The following is a 9,734-nucleotide window of genomic DNA, read 5'->3' on the forward strand; positions in this document are numbered from 1 at the left end:
ATTCTACAGGTCTCAATTTAATGATCTGTTCTGAGAGAATTTCCCTCACCATGCTATTTCTTAAGTAGCTCCTTTCCTGGTATGTTCTATCTAAGCCCCATACTTGTTTTCTTTTTTAGTCCTTAAAACAATTTGTTGATATTTATTTGTTTGTTTACTTGTTTTGTCTCTCTTCCCTACTAAAATTAAGTGCTGTGAAGGCAGAGGCTGTGTCTTAGTCACTTTTGTATATTCAGAGCCTAGCACAGTGCCTAGTTCATAGAAGGGGCTCTAGAAATATTTGTTGAATAAACATATCTTTTTCTACTTCATAGCTTCTGTTTACTCATAATTTCTGCTTCCTCATCACTTTGGTTTGTGATAGAGACAGCCCAGGCTCTATCTCCTCCCACACATATCCTTACTCAATGTCATAGTTTAATTAGTTATAGTTTTCATTGCTGTTAATTGCCTCAGTCACTTCATGTTTCCCAAGTCAGACCCCTGGGAGAGAAATATTGATTTGTCCAACTCATTTCTTAGAAGCCAGTCCACATTTGTAGGTTGTTGGTTGCTTGCCTGCCTTTGGGGCAGATTCCCAGTCCTGGTCCAAACGGCTGTGTTGGGCAGGGTGTGGGTGGGGGTGGTCTGCACATTGCTGCTTCATTTCCTTTCTGGGACTTTCATCTTGAATCATAGCCCAAAGGATTGTCAGGCCAACCATTTGAATGTCCAGTGAAATGTTTTAAAGGAGCTTGATGATGATTCAAGTTCCCCCTAAGGCCGCACTGTGGGTGAGCTCTACGGGCTCTGGGCTCCCAGGACACTTATCAAGTAGTGCCTAAAGATTTATGGAGCGCTTACCATGTGCCAGGCACGCTGCATTACATATACTCTCTCAGTTCAACCTCACAACATTCAGGTGAGGTCGACATTATCATAATCCCCACTTTACAGGTGAGCAAACTGAGATTTAAGGGGTTTGGTCCCTGGCCAAAGATCAAGATCTAGTGAACGGCGATGCCAGGACCCTAATTTAGATCTTTCTAACTCCAAAGTCCATCCTCCCTACATTACACTAGACTGTTTACCTTCTCCTTATCAACTGTGTCACCTTGGTCAAGTTACCTAATTTATGTGACCTTCTATTTCCTTATCAGTAAAACGAGGATATTAATACCTAATTCATGGGATTATTATAGGTTTATGAGCAATCATAACCTATTCCAATAAACATAGCAGCTACGTTACTATCTTTCAGTTTAGTCTGAATCTAAATTTTCATATGTGAAAAGCAGAATTATCAACTTCAGTTGTCCATAAAGAACAGGATCTCCTGGGAGACTTTATCCTGCTGGCAAGTATTCCTGATCCAAATTATAAAGACATAGGGCTTTGAGAGGGACAACAGTTATTCTCTAAGGAAACAGAGAAATTCAGTGTACTTCAGAGATGAGAAAGAACCTGCACTCAACCTAGCCATAATGTAGCAGAGTGGAAATTGGTAAGCACTCAGTATAAAGATTTAAATCTGTGTCTGACAAGCATAAGATTTTCTCCAAGGCCAGAGCATTTTACATCATAATCTTCTGTAATCCTACCACAACTTTAAGTGGTGGGTCTTCTTATGACCTCCATTTTTCAGGCTCAGAGAGTTAAAGTGACCTGGGTAAGGTCACAAATATAATCTGAGGTAGAGAGGGAACTGGAGCCCAGTTTGGCACCATTGCAACAAGCTTTCAGCTGTGTGCAGTCTGGCAAGTCTACTAGCGAGTTACCCTGCCCTGCAACTTCAGGATCATTTGGGTGGAAACTGACTCCCAGGTCAAACATGATCCTGACATCTTGTACATTCATTATTCTCAGAAAAGGCAAATCAGTTCTACAGACATCAGCACAATTTAGGGAGAATGCTGGCTAGGATGGTAGTTCCCCATGTAGCAATACAGATAAATACCAATATCTAAACAAATGATACCATGTGAGGAATGCAAGAGCAAGAATAACTAATCTTTGTACAGCACTGTATGATTCACAAGGGACATTCATATCTATTACCCAGTTTCCTCCTCATATCACCCCTTTGAGAGAGGTATTATCATTGCCATTGCACAGATAAAGAAACTGAGGTTTTAAAAAGTTGATTTAGTATGAAGAAGTGGACATATATTGTTTTATGGTCTCTGGGCCTTCATTCCCCCTTCTTTTGAGAACAGTACCTTGTGTTTCCTTTGGAGATCAAACACCTTCTACTTCAGCAACAGTGATTGGATCAACATGTGCACATGATGCATCAGATCTTTGAGCATCACCCGTAGAACTTTTGTTTGGGTTTTTGTTCAAACCGTTGAGATGGAGGAGCTCTCTTAAATCTATGGGTATGATTCTGAAGTGAATGGCTACCACCACAAGAAAAAAAATTATGTATGAATTTTAAACCTGCAGAAGTTTAATGGGCAGAAGACCAAAACAGACATTTCTGCAAAGAAGACATACAGATGGCTAATAAGCACATGAAAAGGTACTCAACATTGCTAATTATTAGAGAAATGCAAATCAAAACTACAATGAGGTACCGCCTCACACTGGTCAGAATGGCCATCATCAAGAAGTCTACAAATAGTAAATGCTGTAGGTGTGGTGAAAAGGGAACCCTCGTATACTGTTGGTGGGATGTATACTGGTGCAGCCACTATGGAGAACAGTATGGAGGTTCCTTAGAAAACTAAAAATAGAGTTACCATATGATCCAGCAATCCCACTTCTGGGCATATATCCAGAGAAAACTCTAATTCAAAAAGACACATGAGGGGCTTCCCTGGTAGCGCAGTGGTTGAGAGTCCGCCTGCCGATGCAGGGGACACGGGTTCGTGCCCTGGTCCGGGAAGTTCCCACATGCCGCGGAGCGGCTGGGCCCGTGAGCCATGCCCGCTGAGCCTGCGCATCCGGAGCCTGTGCTCTGCAGCGGGAGAGGCCACAACAGTGAGAGGCCCGCGTACCGCAAAAAATAAAAAATAAAAATAATAAAAAAAAAAAAGACACATGAACCCCAGTGTTCATAGCAGCACAAATTACAATAGCCAAGACGTGTTAGCAACCTAAATTGTCCATCAACAGATGAATAAAGAAGATGTTATATATATATATATATATATATATACATACATATATATGTATATATATAGTGGAATACTACTCAGCCATAAAAAGAATGAAATACTGTCATTTGCAGCAACGTGGATGGACTTAGAGATTACTATACTAAGTGAAGTAAGTCTGACAGACAAAGACAAATATCATGTGATACCATTTATATGTGGAATCCAAAATATGATACAAATGGAACTTATTTACAAAACAGAAACAGACTTGCAGACATAGAAAACAAACTTGTGGTTACCAAAGGGGATAGCAGTGGGGAGGGATAAATTAGGACTTTGGGATTAGCAGATACAAATTACTATAATACAAAATAGATAAACAACAAGTTCCTACTGTATAGCACAGGGAACTATATTCAATATCTTGTAATAAATTATAATGGAAAAGAATATGAAAAAGAATATACATGTATATATGTATAACTGAATCACTTTGCTGTACATCAGAAACTAATACAACATTGTAAATTAACTATACTTCAAAAAAAAAGTAGAAATGGAGGTTAAAAATAAAAGTGTGTAGCACATGGATGGTAGGATTAACTCTTGATATATAGCAATTATGTTAAGTGCAAATAAATTAACCTCACTAATTGGATTTTTAAAAAATATATCCAACAGTAAATTGGCTATCAAAGACACACTTAAAACATAAGGAGATGGAAAGACTAAAAATAAAAAGATGAAAAAAGATACACCAGGAAAATATGAACTGGGTTGTGACCATAGTATCTGTCAAAAAGGAATGTTAGTCTCAAATGATAAGAAGTGATAAAAAGTCATTACATAGTCATAAAAGAAGCAAACACATAAATGTAATAGGTAAAACACATAGATGCACCTAATTATACAGTCTTAAAATATAGACAACTTCAGGGAGAAATAGATAGAAGCATAATTGTAGTAGAAGATTTAATATCCCCCTCTCAGAAACTGATATATCAAGGCTTAAAGTATAATTACCATATTTCATCAATTCTATACCTCATACAAGACTGGCTTGAGAAGGATTAAAGATATAATAAATGTGAAAAATAAAATTATAAAAGAAAAACATAGGAGACTATTACAGTTTGTGACTGAGGAGAATGGAAAAGCAAAACCTATTATAAGAAGCACAAACTATAAGACAATAATACTGATGAATAATAAAGATTTCTATTCACCAAAAGACACTGTAGACAAAGTAACTAGATGAGAGAATGAGAAAAGATATATGAAATATTTAATACACAAAATCCTTGCAAATAAGTAAGAGGGTAGCAACCCCTAGAAAGAAAATAAGCAAAAAACATGAACCTAGAGGAAGTCCCAAAATCAAGACATATGAAGAGATGCTCAAAAATATCAGTGAAATGTTAATTAAAACAGCAATGTACTATCGTTTTACATCTATTAAACTATAAAATTTTGATAATGCCAGCTGGTTGGGTTGTGGGGATGCTGAAACCCTTATATGTGGTGGTGGGAGTATGGACTGGTATAGCCTTATCGAAAGCAATCTGACATAAATTATGCAAATCAAGAACTCATATTCTATGAGCCCACAGTTGCACTCCTGGGATATATCCCAAAGAAATTCTTATGCAGACACAGAAACATATTCATTGCTGTGTTATTTATGATGGTGGAGACTTGAAGACAACCTGGTTGTCTATCACTGGGAGAGTAGACAGCTAAAATGTGGTAAATGTTCTGTCATTAAATATTATGCAGTAATCATCAGAAATGGATTAGATATACACACAGCAACAAGAATGCATTTTATTTTTTATTGACATATAGTTGGTTTACAATATTTTAATAGTTTCAGGTGTACAACATAGTGATTCAATATTTTTATACATTATACTCCATTTAAACTTATTACAAAATAATGGCTATATCACATCTTCTTTATCCATTTATTTGTTGATGGACACTTAGGTTCCTTCCATGTCTTGGCTATTATAAATAATGCTGCTGTGAACGTTGGGGTGCATGTATCTTTTTGAATTAGTGTTTTCATTTTCTTCAGATATATACTCAGGAGTGGAATTGATGGGTCATATGGAGTTCTACTTTTAGTTTTTGAGGACTGTCCATACTGTTTTCCATAGTGGCTACACCAATTTACATTCCCGCTAACAGTATACTAGGGTTCCTTTTTCTCCACATCCTTGCCAACATTTGTTATTTGTGCTCTTTTTGATGATAGTCATTCTGACAGGTGTGAGGTGATATCACATTGTGGTTTTGATGTGCATTTGTCTAATAATTAGCAATGTTGAGCATCTTTTCGTGTGCCTGTTAGAATCTGTATGTCTTTGGGAAAATGTCTATTCAGTTTTTCTGCCCATTTTTTAATTGAGTTGATTGTTTTTTTGATATTAAGTTGTATAAGCTGTTTATACGTTGTGGACATTAACCCCTTATAAGTCATATCATTTACAAATATTTTCTCCCATTCAATAGGTTGCCTTCCATTTTGTCAATGGTTTCCTTTGCTGTGCAAAAGCTTTTAAGTTTAATTAGGTCCCATTTGTTTATTTTTGGTTTTGTTTCTTTTGCCTTGGGAGACAGATCCAAAAAATATTGCTATGATTAATGTCAAAGAGTGTTCTGCTCATGTTCTCTTCTAGGAGTTTTACAGTTTCTGGTCTCACATTAAAGTCTTTAATCCATTTTGAGTTTATTTTTGTACATGGTGTGAGAAAATGTCCTAATTTTGTTCTTTTACATGTAGCTGTCCAGTTTTCCCAGCACCACTTATTGAAGACTGTCTTTTCCCCATTATATATTCTTTCCTCCTTTGTTGTAAACTCACTGATCATAAATGTGTAGGTTATTTTTAGGCTCTCTATTCTGTTCCACTGGTCTATATGTCTGTTTGTTTTGTTTTGTTTTGTTTTTTGCCAGTACCATGTTGTTTTCATTACTGTAGCTTTGTAGTATAGTCTGAAGTCAGGGAGCATGAAACCTCCAGGTTTGTTCTTTTTTCTCAAGATTCCTTTGGCTATTCGGGGTCTTTTGTGGTTCCATATAAATTTTAGGATTGTTATAGTTCTGTGAAAAATATCATGGGTATTTTGATAGGGATTGCACTAAATCTGTAGATTTCTTTGAGTAGTGTGAACATTTTAACAATATTTAATTCTTCCAAGTCATGAAAACGGAGTATTTTTTATTTCTTTGTGTCATCATTCATTTCCTTCATCAAGATTTTATAGTTCCAGAGTATAGGTCTTTCAACTCCTTGGTTAAGTTTATTCTGCGGTATTTTATTCTTTTTGATACTGTTTTAAATGGAATTGTTTTCTTGCTTTCTCTTTCTGATAGTTCATTATTAGTGTATAGAAAAGCAACAGATTTCTGTACATTAGTCTTGTATCCTGCCACTTTACTTAATTCATTTATTAGTTCTAATAGTTTTTTGGTGGGGATTTAGGGTTATCTATACACATAGTGTCATGTCATCTGCAAATAGTGACAGTTTTTCTTCTTCCCTTCCAATTTGAATGCCTTTTATTTATTTTTCTTTTCTGATTGCTATGGCTAGGACTTCCAATACTCTGTTAAAGAGAAGTGGCAAGAGTAGGCATCCTTGTCTAGTTCCTGATCTTAGAGGAAATGCTTTCAGCTTTTCACCATTAATATGTTAGCTGTGGGCTTATCATACATGGCCTTTATTATGTTGATATATATTCCCTCTATACCTACTCTGATGGTAGTCTTTATCATGAATGGATACTGAATTTTGTCAAATGCTTTTTCTGTGTCTATTGAGATGATCATGTGATTTTTATCCTTCCTTTTGTTAATGAAGTATATCACACTGATTGATATTGAACCATCCTTGCATCCTTGGAATAAATTCCACTCGATCATGGTGTATGATTCTTTTTATATATTGTAGAATTCGGTTTGCTAATATTTTGTTAAGGATTTTTGCATCTATATTCATCAGAGATATTGGCCTGTAATTTTCTTTTTTTGTAGTGTCTTTGTCTGGTTTTGGTATCAGGGTAATGGTGGCCTTGTAGAATGAATTTGGCAGTGTTCCATCCTCTTCAACTTTTTGGAAGAGTTTGAGAAGGATAGATATTAGCTCTTCTTTATATGTTTGGTAGAATTTCCCTGTGAAGCCATTCTGTTCTGATTTTTGTTTGATGGGAGGTTTTTTTTTTAAATTACAAATTAAATTTCACTACAAGTGTTTGGTCTTTCATCAGATTGTCTATTTCTAACATGAATGCATTTTTAAAACAGTGCAGGGCTTCCCTGGTGGCGCAGTGGTTGAGAGTCCACCTGCCGATGCAGGGGACACGGGTTCGTGCCCTGGTCCGGGAAGATCCCACATGCCGTGGAGGGGCTGGGCCCGTGAGCCATGGCCACTGAGCCTGCGCGTCCGGAGCCTGTGCTCCGCAATGGGAGAGGCCACAACAGTGAGAGGCCTGCGTACCACAAAAAAACAAACAAAAAAAAAACAAACAAACAAAAAAAAAAAAACAGTGCATAGTGAAAAATATGAGGTAACAAGATGAGATTTAAACATTATACCATTTACATAAATTAAAAATACATCCAGGGCAAACAAAAATTCATATTTTATAAGAACATATGCAAAAAACAGTTTTACATCAGATAGAACTTAGTTGCTTGTGTGGGGAAGGGAAAGGCAGTAAAAGAAAAAAAAAGTATCAAATAAAATTTAAAAGTGATAATCACTGACCAAAGAGGATAAAGTGCCCTGTACTGAAGAGTGTGATTAACTAAATCATTTCAACCCAAAGTCAAACCAGTTAACCAATGAATAAACACAAAACTGGAAGAAAAGACAATAAATATTGCACAGATGTCTCTGGATTTGGGAATAATTAAAAATTTTTACTTTTTTCTTAATGTGTTTGTAGATATGAAGTTTTTTACATTGAACATCTGTTACTTTTGAAAATTAAACATATAAACAGAAGTTCAAAAGAAAAACTCAATCTGGAGGAGTATGGTTCAGTGGCAGAATGGTGGTATTCAAAAGACAAGTCCTAGCAGGAAACACAAAAATTTCAGTCTGTGTGCAGAATGAATGGAACTATGCATGAATTTTTTTCTTGTTAAAGTTACATTAATTTCTGAAATAATGTTTGTACAATCAATCAAAATAAAGGTAAAAAATTAACAAAGGTAAAGCAGCAACTTTAAAGAATATATTCAAATGGATTTTTTTTTTTTGGCCGCCCGGCGCAGCTTGCAGGATCTTAGTTCCCCGACCAGGGATTGAACCTGTGCCCTTAGCAGTGAAAGTTCAGAGTCCTTACCACTGGACTGCCAGGGAATTCCCTCAAATGGATCTTTATTGTTTACTACTCCCTCAGAATTCTGCATGAAAATCAGTATCTTTATCTGGTGATAATGAAAATATGTAACAACTGGTAGAACATATGCCTGACCAATCAGAGCAGACATTGGTAGTAAACAATGGTATCCCTAAAACATAGATTCCGCACACACCAGCCCTGCAGCCCCAAGACAGGGTTTAGACTCAGTACCTGAAGCCTTACTCTTTTTCACCATGAGAAGACTCTATGTTATAGAAACAGGTATAAAGGTGAAGAGTGCCAAGATATGCTACCCCAAAATATGCCACTCTGGCATAAGGGTTATTTTAAGCTAAAGGCACTTGAAAAACAGCAGATACAAAAGGGATACTTTGATCTCCCCTTTCCTCCTGAATACAGGAGGTAAAGCTCCCACGTAGGAGCTGCCCTCCACATACCAGGAGAAAAGAAACACTCATCAAGCTGAGAGCAAGAGAATTCTACACAAACTGACATTGTTAAAATAATTCTTATCTTCCTTTAGCCTCCCTGTACATTTTAGTTACTTTTCCACAATTGCCTCTCTTTGTTTAACCTAGTATTAAAGCATTTAGGTTTTGCCACTTCTTTGGGTCTTCATTTCCTTATGAGGGTTCCCGTGTCACATAAAACTTACATTGAATAAATTTGTATGTTTTTCTCTTGTGCATCTGTCTTATGTTACCTAAATTCTAAGGCCCAGCTGAAGACCCTAAGAGGGAAGAGGTAAAGTTTTGCCTCCCTGCAAAGGCAAGTTTTCCAAACCAGAACATTCCAAAGATTGTCAGGCCCAGACACTACAGCCAACTCCAACCTACGGGAAAGAAGGAAGAAGGAGTTCTTGCTGCTTCTCCCTGACCTCACCACCCCACTCCTGTCATACAGGTGCCCTGCTCTTTGACTCTGAAATTTGGTTCACACATATCCTCCTCTGAAAGACAGACTCATGAATTCTTCAAGAGCTGGTTCAAAAGTTACTTCCTTCGTGAACTCTTCCCTGAAAGCACCAGTCAGAGATTTGTTCATTCTTTTAACTAATATTTATTGAGCACCTATGATGTTCCAGACCTAAATTTGTAGCCCTGTGCTATAATATGATAATTGTGTCTGGGCTTGACTCTCCAGCTAGACTGGGATTAATTTTTGGTGTAGTCCTAATAAAATAAAGGAAGGAAGAGTCAGCATTTAATCCTCACAGCTGAGTTTGCAAATGTGAAAAATGAGACACAGAAAAATGAGACACGGAAAATAACTCCCACAG

Source organism: Delphinus delphis, chromosome 1 (genome assembly GCF_949987515.2).
Source record: "Delphinus delphis chromosome 1, mDelDel1.2, whole genome shotgun sequence".
NCBI lineage: Eukaryota > Metazoa > Chordata > Mammalia > Artiodactyla > Delphinidae > Delphinus > Delphinus delphis.